We start from the raw sequence: 11,378 nt of genomic DNA, 5'->3' as shown, positions 1-11,378 counted from the left end.
CTGCACCACACCCACCAGGCACACCAGTGGACGGCTTGAGTGGAATAGAGTCGCCCACCTGGGGGGGTCAGGGAGGGGAGGAGTGTAGTGAGTCAGTAGTTAGTAGAGAGTCAGTGAGGAGTGATGAACCCCTCGAGCTGTGAGGAGCTCAGAGGAGGTTGGGAGTTGTGGCTCCCAAGAGAAGCTGTCTAGGTTGCAGACGGTGGTCTGGACCTAGAGGAGTTGGACCCCCGGTTGCAGGGGATTGTGACAAGTTGCCTGGACCTGTCGAGGAGGACGGCCAGCAGCCTAGCACTGTCACCGGTCCGGGACCGAAGGCATGATGGGGTACATGGATCCTAGGTCGGGGAGACGCTTCAGGCAACCCGACAATTCACCTGAGGAGAACAAAGCCTTTTGGATCTGTTCCCACCCGCTCCAGAATCGGGGCATTAGTGAAACGAGGGGGATAGGACTTTCCAACCCAAAACGGTCCAGAAAATCCCAAGCGTGAGCCCTGAGAGCAAGCTCCCACACTTAGCCATAGTAGGGATTGGGGCCCAGCAAGTTTCAGACTACTGGACCACCACGTTGAAGTTAAACTTAGTGCCAGGAGGCAGGTCACGGATTACCAGGCAACACTATAGGGGACGGGACCCGGACGAACTCCCCTCAGCGGCAGCGGTACCCAGAGACTTGGTTTACCTGGTTGTCAGCGTCTGCTTATGGACTGAGTGAGTACGAGAGTGACCCCTGCATCCCGCGGCATCCCACACCGAGTCCCGGGGCATCCCGCTACCCGTGGAGGGCTACGACACCTTGCGGCGCCATTTCATCACCCCGGGTACTCCCAACGGCAGCAGTGGTACTCCCAATTACCGTACACCACGGGTGGCGTCACGAACTATATCTAAATTCTCTGTACATACTCCCCCTTCATTTGAGTTGCCGCACGACCCTGAGTCCGGAGACCCTCGAGCCACAGCGAACCCGGATCCGAGCAGCTCGGCTGCATCCTCAGGGGCGGCACATATACATATCTTCTACTCATTTATATACATAGCCATCTGATTTCTATAAATGTCTGTCTGATTTCTATACATATCCACTTATTTCTATACATATACACTGATTTCTATACATATCCATCTGATTTCTATACATATCAATTATTTATATACATATCCAATTATTTATATACATAATAACTGATTTACATACATATCATCTCATCTATATACATATACATCTGATTTATATACATATCTACTGATCTATATACACATTATCTGATTTATATACATATCCATCTGATTTAGATACATAGCCATCTGATTTCTATATATATCCATGTAGCTGGATGGATAGAAGAAATGTCAATAATAGCATTAGAGACTGTGTTGCCATGACACCCGGCCCCCGCCGCTGAGCAGGAAGAGGCGGGCCATCTTCAGGCTTTGGAGCGCTGACTTTAACCCCATAATCACCAAGTGTTTATGGCACAGAGAGAGGGAGAAGAAGCTGAGAATGGGCAGAAGCCGCCAGCGCTGTTAGTTGTGAGTATTCTGCCCACATGCTACCACACAGCGAGGTGGTCGGAGACCGGCTGTGGGCACGGAGCGGCTCGTGAGCCATCTCACAGGTGTCCTGGAGGAAGTGGTGCCCACTATGGCAGCGGCATATGGCGGGGCGGCGGTGATGCCAGTGGTGATCCTTCCTGCACCATCTGGCACCATGTTGTACAATGGAGGCTGTGATGTAATGGTGGCTTGCATGTTTAGCTCTCCAGATGCCCCTCCGCTGGGCACGGTTGCAGTGTTCCTATCATACTTTGCCATTATGCCTCATGATACCTGTCTCTTCTCGTTTTCCACCAGCTCCACCTAGTACGTGGGTGGTCAGCAGCTGTGCTCCCTGCAGATATGTTCTGTACCACTGCCCTGATCCCCCAGTGACCTTCTAGGTGGACAGGGTTCTGGTATGTGACCACCCACTGCGCTTTCTTTCTTAAACCCGTCTATTGAAGACCTGCAGGAATACTTGGGTTCATCCCCCGACTTATCATATGTTGGGGTCCTCCATGCACCCATGTTGTACGCTGTGTCTTCATGAAGTAACGAGACGGATATGCTGGGAGATTTCCACCACTAATTTGTGGGAAATCCACTGGTGTACTGTCCCAGCAGCCTGTTGGAAGTCTATTCACTCTCTGCTGAGATCAGCCCACTGTGAAAGTATCCTTATTGTGTCCTTTATAGTACAGAGTAATGAATACAGAATCTGCACTCCCATTCACTTCTATGGAGCTAGAGGCCATTACTGCCATCGGAGTTATGTAAGACAAAGCATGGAGCCATGTTGTAGGGAACCATATGGCGGCATAACAGGGTTAGTTGTGCTGTGTATCTCTTTTGCAGTAAACTGAGATTAGAGATTACGTAGATTTAATAAAACCCCTTGTGACTTGCCTTAGGGTATTTGCCCACGATCAGAACTCACTGCGTTCAGAACGTAGCGGGTCCTGACCTGCAGGCCCTCGAGTCTCCTCCACAGGAGAAAGCAGGAGACCGCAGCTGCTCGTACCCACGATCAGGGTTCAGTGCGCTGCGGTCTCTCGCTTGTGTTCTCACTCCCTTAGGCCCCCTTCACACATCCATGTCTCCGGCACGTGTTTGGTCCGTTTCCTCACGTGCCGGAGACACGGGCACACGTAGACCCAATAAAATCAATGGGTCTGCCCACACGTATGTGTTTTGCCATGGACCGTGTGTATGTGTGGAGCATACGTGTGCCCGTATGTTCCACACATAGACATGTCAGTTTTTCTCCGGCATCACGGGTGTCACACGGACCGCACACATGTGTTCCGTGTTACACGCACTGAAGAAAACACACGTGTCTGTGAAAAAAAAAAAAGAATTTCTATACTCACCTTCTCCAGCACTGCTGCCTCTGCCACTGCTGGCACTTGCTTCCGACCCCCGCTCATTATGATCATTGCATATTCACTCCACTGAAGGCTGGAAGTAGCAGCAGCGGGGAGTCGGCAGGACCGGAGAGCGAAGAGCAGCACCACGGACAGCGACACCAGGGACAGGTGAGCAGAAAGTTCCCGTTGTGTTATCACGGTTAACACACGTGTGCCATTAACACAACACGGAGGGCAATACGCACCTTTGACACATCTGTGAAAAATGTGCGTGATTTTCACGGACGTGTGAAGGGGGCCTTAGGCTGCGTGCTACGATCAGTGTTTGCAGCGTTTTGGATGTAGTGTGTTTTCGCTGCGTCCAAAACCCTGCGGTGTACAGTACATGCATAGTGGAGGGATTCCTAGAAATCCCGTGCCCACTGTGCTTGTTTTTTTCCGCAGCAAACACTGACCTGCGGTGCAGCTTTCCAGACCGCAGCATGTCTATTGTTTGCTGCGGATTTGCATGCGTTCTCTGTAGGGAGAACACAAGTGAGAGACTGCAGCGCACTGAACCCTGATCGTGGGTACAAGTAGCTGCGGTCTCCTACGGAGGAGAGTCGCAGACCCGCAGGTCGGGACCCGCTACATCCAGGACGCAGCGAGCCCTGATCGTGGGCACACAGAAGTTTTGTTTCTTGAGCAAAAAATGTACCTCTGGCCGAAAAAAAACGCATGCGTTTTTGCTGCATTTTTGGTGCGTATTTGCCAGAATTTTTGTCCCTGTGTTTTTTTAACATTGTCAATGGCAAAACCCAGGGAAAAATGCAGAAAAGAAGTGACATGCTGTTTCTTTTTTCTGCAACCAAAACCGCAGGCAAAAAAGAAGCAACGTGCGGCCAGCCTTTCTGAAATGTTAGACTTTGCTGGGGAAGGACTGCATGCAGTTGAGGACCACAAACTGCACCCAAAAACGGGGCAAAAACGCTGTGAAAACGTAGCAAAAAACGCACTGTGCGCATAGGGCCTTTATCTCTACGTTTTGAAGGTGTCTTTCACATTTACTGTGTGTGCGCGATCCATTGTGTATTTCTTCTTTATTTTAAATCAAAAAGCACACGGACACATTACGCTATGGATCTTTTATGTATTTTTTTCTTTTTGTAGACCGAAGTTCTGCTGAAAACACTCCAGAATGTCACACTTCATTCTAATGAGTGGGTCCACTGTTCAGACTGCCCGAATAGATAAGTGGCCACTCTTTATGTTCCGCAAGCATTTCTGTTTTTCATCTTTTTATGTCTTTATTTTAATCTGCCAGAGATCAGTTCCGGAATTGCTCCTTCTCTCCGGAGTCTTTTAAATCTTTTTTTATTTTCCTGAGTGTTTTTTCTTGATGAGTTTTTTTTTTTTTTTACTTTTAGGGGATTTTTTTCTAACTTGTTACTGACGTTTGCTGAACATTTCTTTTTAAATCTATTAAACAGAAAAAAATACTGCATATACAGAGAGTGAAATAAGTATTGAACACCTCACCCATTTTCTAAGTAAATGTATTTCTAAAGGCGCTATTGACATGAAATTCTCACAAGATATCGGTAACAACCCATCCAATCCCCAAAGGCAAATTAATCAACCCATAAATGTCCATAAATTAATTTATGTGTAATAATGAGAAATAGCACAGGGAAAAAGTATTGAACACACTGACTGAAATTTAATTAAAGGAAACCTGTCACCATATTTGTACCCTATAAGATGAGGCCACCATCAGTCAGCCCTTATATATCGTATTTTTCGGATTATAAGACGCACTTTCCTCCCACAAATTTGGGAGGAAAGTGAGGGGTACGTCATATAATCTGAATGTTGCTTACTGGGGGGGTGGAAAGGGATCACAAGAGACCTGGGGAATGCTGCGGCGGCTGTGCAGGGGCTGCAGTGGCTGGGCTGGTGCGGGGTCTGCGGCGACTGGTGCTGGGACAGCTGTGCAGTATCAGCAGCTGCTGTGCGGGGTCTCTGGCGGCTGCAGCAGCTTTACGGGGTCTGCACGTTGTCTCCAGTGGCTGGTGCTGGAACTGCTGTGCAGGGTCTCCAGCGGCTTTACTGGCGCTGCGGGTCGGGCAATGAGGACTTCAAATAATGCCGCCCCGGAGTTGGCGCATGCGCAGCTGGAGCTCTTGGCTCTCATCTGCGCAGGCCTCCAGCCTATTGATCTCCCTCCAGCCGACTTCAGGAAAATGGCGCCCGGAGGTGGCGTTTGCACAGATGAGCTCTCGGCTTCTCGGACGCCATTTCTTTGAAGCACTCACCATCTGCAGCCGCAGCAGCAGCTGCCGCAGCCGGAGCCCAAGCACAGCTACCCTAGCAAGGTAGAACCATCCTCTTCCGCAGCTCGAGCCCCATCCTCCGCCGCCGCAGCCCGAGCCCAAGCACAGCTGCCCCAGCATGGCAGAACCAGCCGCTGCTGCAGCCCAAGCCCCATCCTCTGCACCAGCCGCAGCCCGAGCCCCAGTCTCCGCCCCAGTCTCTGCCACAGCACTAGCACAGCCTCCTCCACCACTGCTACTGCCCCCTCCGATAAGACACCACCAGATTACAAGACGGACCCCATTTTTTTTTCACCTTTTCTTGCTCTGAATTTGGCGTGCGTCTTATAAAACTGAAAATACGGTACATCATTCTAGAATATTGTGTATAGGTGCCCAGGCCGTTCTGTATAACGTAAAAAACAGCTTTTACTATACTCACCTAAGGGGCGGTCGGGTCCAATGGGCACCGCTGGTCTCGGTCTGTCGCCTCCTATCTTCCCTCCATCGATGTCCTCCTTCCCAGCTCTGTTTAGACGACGTGTTCTATGTCATCCACACAGAGGCCTCCATTGTGATCTTGCACATGCACACTTTTCTATGCCCAGCTGAGGTAAGAGCAAAGTACTGCAATGCGCAGGCGCAAGGAAAGGTCAAAGACCGCCCGCACATGTACACTACAATACTTTGATCTGCCCTCAGCAGGGCAGACAGAACTTCGCATTAGAGCAACGGAAGCCTCTGTGTGGATGTAGGACGCGTCATCCACAAGGAGCTGGGAAGGAGAATGGTGATCGCAAGAGAGGTACCGGACAAGACCAATATTCTAGAATGCTGTATATAAGCTCTTACTGGTAGTGCCCACAGCTTATAGGGAAGAAATCTGGTGACAGGCTTCCTTTAATACTTCATTCAAAAGCTTTTGTTAGTGATGACAGCTTCAAGATCCCTCCTGTATTGAGAAACTAGTCGCATGCATTGCTCAGGTGATTGTGGCCCATTCTTCCTCACACTCTTCAAATCCTGAAGGTCCCATGGGCTCTTTCTATGAACGCTAAGCTTTATTTCCTTCCATAAATTTTCTTTTGGATTCAGGCCAGGTGATTGGATGGGCTATTCTAGCTGCTTTATTTTCTTTCCTGAAACCAACTGAGAGTTTCCTTGGGTGTGTGTGTGAAATCATTGTCTTGCTGAAATTTCTACCCTCATTTCACCTTCTTCATCCTGGTGGATGGCAACAGATTTTTATTAATAATGTATCAGTATATTTGTCCATTCATCCTTCCTTCAATGATCTGAATTTTGCCAGTACCGTATTTTAAAGAACAGCCCCACACCATCATGTTCCCATCTCCAAACTTCACTATTAGTATAGTGTTTTGTGGTGGTATGCAGTACCTTTTGGGCTCCAAACATGGTGTTTTATGACATTGAAAGAGTTCAATTTTGATCTCATCTGACCTAACTATATTCTCCCAGTTTTTCACAGGCATGTCTAAATGTTATTGAGCAAACTTTAAACGCACTTGAACATATTTTTTCTTCAGCAATGAAGTCTTCCATAGTGATCGTGCATACAGGCCATGGAAGTTGACTGCATTACTTATTGTTTTCTTTGAAACAATTGTACTTGCTAATTCCGGGTCTTTCCTTAGTGCTCCACAGGTGGTTCTTAGCTCTTGGACAACTCTTCTAATAATTCTTTTCACTTCTGTCTAAAATCTTGACAGGAGCACCTGATCGTGGCTGGTTTATGGTGAAATTATGTTCTTTGCACTTACAGATTATGGCCCCAACAGTGCTCACAGGAGCTATCAGTAGTTTTAATTTTTTACTATAACCAATGCCATCAGTATGTTATGTAATAATAAGATAGCAAAAGTCTTGAGTCAGTGCAATAGTTTAACCCATCATGAGATGTTTCTTGTGTGGCACCTTAGTAATGAGATACCTTTTTATAGGTCATCAGTTGAACCAGCTGACATTATTTTTTTACTAAGTGGCAGGATTACTTTCTAATTACTGACTGATATCAGCTTGTGTCATGACTTTCTATGGCTTTTTGCGCCTCTTTCTTCATGTGTTCAATACTTTTTCCCTGTGTCATTTCCAGTAATCGATGATGAACCTGAGTTGAGACTTGTGTTTTGTGGGTCAAGTTGAACACTCTATTTGGTGGCAATTTGTGGTGCCAAACATTTTGGATCAATTCATGTTTATCCTGTGCTCTATACTGAGCACTTACAAGTGCATCTTAATAAATTAGAATAACCTCAAAAAGTTAATTTATTTCAGTAATTTAATGCAAAAAAAGAAACACATATATTAAATAGAGCCATTACAAACAGAGTGATCTATTTCAAGTGTTTATTTCTGTTAATGTTGATAATTATGACTTACAGCCAATGAAAATCCAAAAGTAATTTTGTCAGAAAATTAGAATAATAACCACAAAACACCTTGAAAGGCTTCCTAAGTGTTTAAAATAGTCCCTCAGTCTGGTTCAGTAGGCTACACATTCATGGGGAAGACTACTAACTTGACAGATGTCCAGAAGGCAGTCATTGACACACTCCACAAGGAGGATAAGCCACAAAAGGTCATTGCTAAAGAACCTGGCTTTTCACAGAGTGCTGTGTCCAAGCATATTAATGGACAGTTAAGTGGAAGGAAAAAGTGTGGTAGAAAAAGGTACATGTTAGGGCCAGGTGGACGGGCACACCCAGGAGGTGGATCCACTGGGCTGAACACCTCACTGAAGGCAAGGTGCCCGGTAGCCGGAGCACTACGGGTAGCAGGACAGTCCGTTCAGAGGTGTGGAGAGTAGAAGTCCCTGGGACCACGGAGTCACTGAAGGTAGTCCGGGTGACGGAGCTCAGGTTCGGAGGCCGAGATGACGTCAGGCAGAGTCCGGAACCGACGGAGCGAGAAGACGGGTCACCACAGGGATCGGAGATGGTATGAACTGACGGGATGGCAGACCGTCACCGTTCGGGGTTCGGGTATCGTCAGGACCGGTTGGCGAGGCAGGAGCGGCTCTAGGAGAGAGATAGGTAAGTATACCACAAGACACAAGGAGACCTGACTCCTAGCTTAGCAAAACACGAAGAACAGGCCCCGCCCACTTGGAAAGGATCTCCCTATATACCCTGTACCTGATTCTTCAATATCCTGTTTGAGGACACTGGCCCTTTAAGAGAGGGTCAATGACCGCGCGCGCGCCCTAATGCGCATGCGCGAGGCCCGGGTGCCAGAAGCCAGAGCAGGGAGCGGTGAACAGGAGGCAGGAGAGCCGGGCTGGAGCAGAGTTGCCGACGGGCGGCGGGAGCGGGGACCGGGCTGCCTGGGGACCGCAGGTGATGGGGCATGGAGGCTGTGGAGCGGGGGACGCTTGGCAGAGGAGCCGGGGAGCGTGGCAGGGGAGCAGGAGAGCGTGACAGGGGAGCCGGGGAGCGTGACAGTACCCCCTCCCCCACGCCCCCCTCCCCGTAACCGGGACAGGAAGACACGTATCAGGGGAGTACCCACATTCTCCCGGGGTTCCCAGGACCTATCCTCAGGACCATACCCTGCCCAGTCCACCAGGAAGAACTGTCGGCCCCGCACGGTTTTCATGGCCACGATATCCCTTACCGCATAGATGTCATCATCAGCAATAGGAGGAGGAGCAGAACTGGCAGCAGCGGAGAAGGGACCAAGGACAACCGGCTTGAGCAGGGAGACGTGGAAGGAGTTGGGTATTCTCATCGTGGCCGGGAGCTGCAGCTTGTAGGAGACCTTATTTATTTTGCTGAGGACTTTAAACGGCCCGATGTAGCGAGGACCCAGCTTGTATGATGGTAGCTTCAATCGGACGTACTTGGAAACAAGCCAGACCAGATCTCCTGGAGAGAAACACGGAGGATCCAGACGCCTCTTGTCTGCGTGTCTCTTCATCCGCAGGGAAGCACGTCCAAGGGACGTCTTAACAGAGTCCCAAATTGTTGTAAAGTCACGGACTACAGCATCAGCAGCAGGGACATCCGAGGAAGAGGATACAGGTAAAGGGACGGAAGGCTGAAGTCCGTAAATGACATGGAAGGGAGAGCTGGAGGAGGACTCACTGACGTGGTGGTTATGGGAGAATTCTGCCCAAGGAAGAAGCGTGGACCAGTCGTTGTGATGGGCGTTAACGTAGTGACGTAAGAAGGAGGTCAAGATCTGATTGACTTGTTCCACTTGGCCATTCGACTGAGGATGGTAGGCTGAAGAAAAGTCCAGAGTCACTCCCAGATGTTTGCAGAGGGCCCTCCAGAAGCGGGAGGTAAACTGAGTTCCTCTGTCGGACACAATGTGTGATGGAAAGCCATGCAACCGGAAGATGTGCTGTATGTAGGCGTCAGCGAGTTCCTGGGCAGAGGGCAGTCCAGCCATAGGGACGAAATGGGCCATTTTGGAGAACCGATCCACCACGACCCATATGACTGTGTGTCCGGAGGACAGGGGCAAGTCTGTAATAAAGTCCATTGCAATGTGTTGCCACGGAACGGAGGGTATAGGCAGAGGCAGAAGACGACCATATGGCAGGTGTTTGGGCGTCTTGTTCCTGGCACAAGAGGAGCAGGCTGAGACAAAAGAAGCGACGTCCGTGCGAAGGGATGGCCACCAGTAGTGACGTACAATTGTACTCCATGTTTTCTTCTGACCAGCATGGCCGGCTATTTTCGAGGCATGGCCCCAGTGCAACACTTTTTGCCTGTCAGTCTCAGAGACATAGGTCTTCCCGGGCGGTATCTGGGCCAGGGTGACAGGGGCCACCGGAATGATTTTACTTGGGCAGATGATGGGCTGGGATGTCTCCTCCTCCTGTTCCATGGGCATGAATGACCTGGACAAGGCATCTCCTCGCACATTCTTGTCCGCGGGTCGAAAATGGAGCTGAAAATCGAACCTGGCAAAGAACAAGGACCACCTGGCTTGCCGTGGGTTCAGTCGCTGAGCGGACCGCAGGTATTCCAGGTTCTTGTGGTCCGTGTAAATGATCACGGGGTACACTGCTCCCTCCAGAAGGTAGCGCCATTCCTCCAGAGCCAGTTTGACTGCTAATAGCTCTCGGTCACCGATGGTGTAGTTGCGTTCAGGCGCTGAGAAGCCCTTGGAGTAGAAACCGCAAGTAACCATCTTCCCGGAGGAGGACTTCTGCATGAGCACTGCTCCGGCTCCCGAGGAGGAGGCATCCACCTCCAAGGTGAACTGTCGGTTTAACTCAGGACGGTGGAGCACAGGGGAAGAAGCAAATGCCTGTTTCAGGGAGCCAAACGCGGCGTCGGCCGCAGGTGACCAGTCCTTTGGATTAGCCCCCTTCTTGGTCAAGGCGGAGAGAGGTGCAGTCAGGGCAGAGAAGTGAGGGATGAACTGACGGTAATAGTTTGCGAATCCAAGAAAGCGTTGGATTGCCTTCAGTCCGGAAGGAGGGGGCCAGTTGAGAATGGAAGAGACCTTCTCCGGGTCCATCTGCAGACCGGTATCGGAGATTACGTAACCCAGGAAGGGAAGAGAAGACTGCTCGAAGACACACTTCTCGTACTTGGCGTACAGCCGATTCTCTCTCAGTCTTTGTAATACCAGCTGCACGTTCTCTCTGTGGGTCTGGAGGTCCGGAGAGAAGACCAGGATATCATCAAGATACACCACCACACAGACGTAGAGAAGGTCCCGGAACACGTCGTTCACCAATTCCTGAAAGACTGCTGGTGCGTTACACAGACCGAAGGGCATCACACAGTATTCATAGTGCCCATCGCGAGTATTGAATGCGGTCTTACATTCGTCCCCAGAGCGGATGCGGACCAGGTTGTAGGCACCCCGAAGATCCAACTTGGTAAACACACGAGCTCCTCTAAGCCGATCAAACAATTCGGGAATGAGCGGCAGGGGGTATTTATTTTTCACGGTGATTTGGTTCAATCCCCGGTAGTCAATGCATGGGCGTAGGTCGCCCTCTTTCTTCTTAACGAAGAAGAAGCCTGCTCCAGCAGGAGAGGAGGATCTCCGAATGAATCCCCTTGCCAGGTTCTCCGTGATGTAGGCAGACATGGCCCTTGTTTCTGCAGGAGACAGAGGATATATCCGTCCTCGAGGTGGTGTAGTTCCCGGGAGTAGGTCGATGGCACAGTCATAAGGACGATGTGGCGGCAGTA

The 11,378-nt window shown here is 49.8% G+C and overlaps 1 protein-coding gene across 3 annotated transcripts in view; it reads left to right on the top strand.

The window, feature by feature from the left end:
* The first annotated feature begins 1,421 nt into the window (after positions 1-1,421).
* The window catches only part of CCSAP (centriole, cilia and spindle associated protein), a 157,582-nt gene continuing 147,625 nt past the window's right edge, over positions 1,422-11,378 (top strand). For 2 of the 3 annotated variants that reach the window (XM_075339716.1, XM_075339714.1), the window contains exon 1: positions 1,422-1,535. The gene's annotated coding sequence lies outside the window, so the exon portion shown is untranslated. Of the gene's footprint in view, positions 1,536-4,057; positions 4,108-11,378 lie in introns of all 3 variants that reach the window. The other variant, XM_075339715.1, reaches the window with a different exon arrangement.

The sequence above is a fragment of the Anomaloglossus baeobatrachus genome, chromosome 3 (assembly GCF_048569485.1).
Source record: "Anomaloglossus baeobatrachus isolate aAnoBae1 chromosome 3, aAnoBae1.hap1, whole genome shotgun sequence".
Lineage (NCBI taxonomy): Eukaryota > Metazoa > Chordata > Amphibia > Anura > Aromobatidae > Anomaloglossus > Anomaloglossus baeobatrachus.
The sequence above is the reverse complement of the archived record's forward strand: the minus strand, read 5'-3'. Positions and strand labels throughout refer to the sequence as shown.